Source organism: Macrobrachium rosenbergii, chromosome 49 (assembly GCF_040412425.1).
Source record: "Macrobrachium rosenbergii isolate ZJJX-2024 chromosome 49, ASM4041242v1, whole genome shotgun sequence".
Classification (NCBI taxonomy): domain Eukaryota; kingdom Metazoa; phylum Arthropoda; class Malacostraca; order Decapoda; family Palaemonidae; genus Macrobrachium; species Macrobrachium rosenbergii.
Genome location: NC_089789.1, coordinates 6,806,615 through 6,807,645, shown reverse-complemented (window position 1 = coordinate 6,807,645; position 1,031 = coordinate 6,806,615).

The window sequence follows — 1,031 nt, the reverse complement described above, 5'->3', positions numbered from 1 at the left end:
TTTCCTTTGCTTTGTGGACCAAGGACTGCCCGCTATTCTTCGTGCCTGGATGGGGAAATACCCAGCCTCGTCAGTCTACTTGGAATTCCAGTAGCTTAGTCATTCGGATCCCGTTTCCCTCAGTTCAGTCTCATGTCCTATTTACCTTATTGTAGTCTCTTCTTCATCTGCTCTTGACCTTTGCTTGGACTACCCAACCACTTCCTCACACCCTAGTCATTCTCTACTTGACCTTTTTGATATTTAAAGGATGGCCGATGAAAGGGCAACAGAATGGTCTTTTGTAGCCTGGAACTAGATTCCACTAGGATCACAGAGTAAGAGAGCAAAAGCCTGTTTTTCTAAACCCCTTAGGAATACGTAGGAAAATGGCATGTTGAGAGAAGACAAACGTTTGATTTAATTCCATGATCTGGCGTGGAGGGATAGAAATGCTTTAAAAACATAATTAATTTCCTCGTGAGACTACGTGGGAGTGAAGTACATTTGGACCTAAGGAGCTGTGGCCGAAATAGTACCCGTAAAAAAAAAAGAAAGAGAACGAAGCCACTTTTGCGTGAGGAGCAAGTTCTAAGCTCCGGGTTCTAGGAAACAGGAATGGATGAGAATCATATGAGGATTTAATAACTGGGACGAACAGAAGAAATTATGAAACTGTATGAAACTCATAGTGTTCATTGATGTTCACTTACTTTGTAGGCGTTCAGTTGCCTCTTTTAATGATGTGATCTCTCAAAGACAAACCTGAGGCAAATTAATTACTTAGAAAATGTTCATGGAAGAGATAGTTATGATTGGTATATTAAAGAATACAAGAAAAGTTAAGTATACCTTAGTTGAACCAAACTACTGAGCTGATTAACAGCTCTCCTGGGGCTGGTCTGAAGGATTAGACTTATTTTACGTGGCTAAGAACCAATTGGTTCACCTAGCACGGGACCTACAGCTTATTGTGGAATCCGAACCACATTATATCGAGAAATGAATTTCCATCACCAAAAATAAATTCCTCTAATTCTTCACTGGCCGGC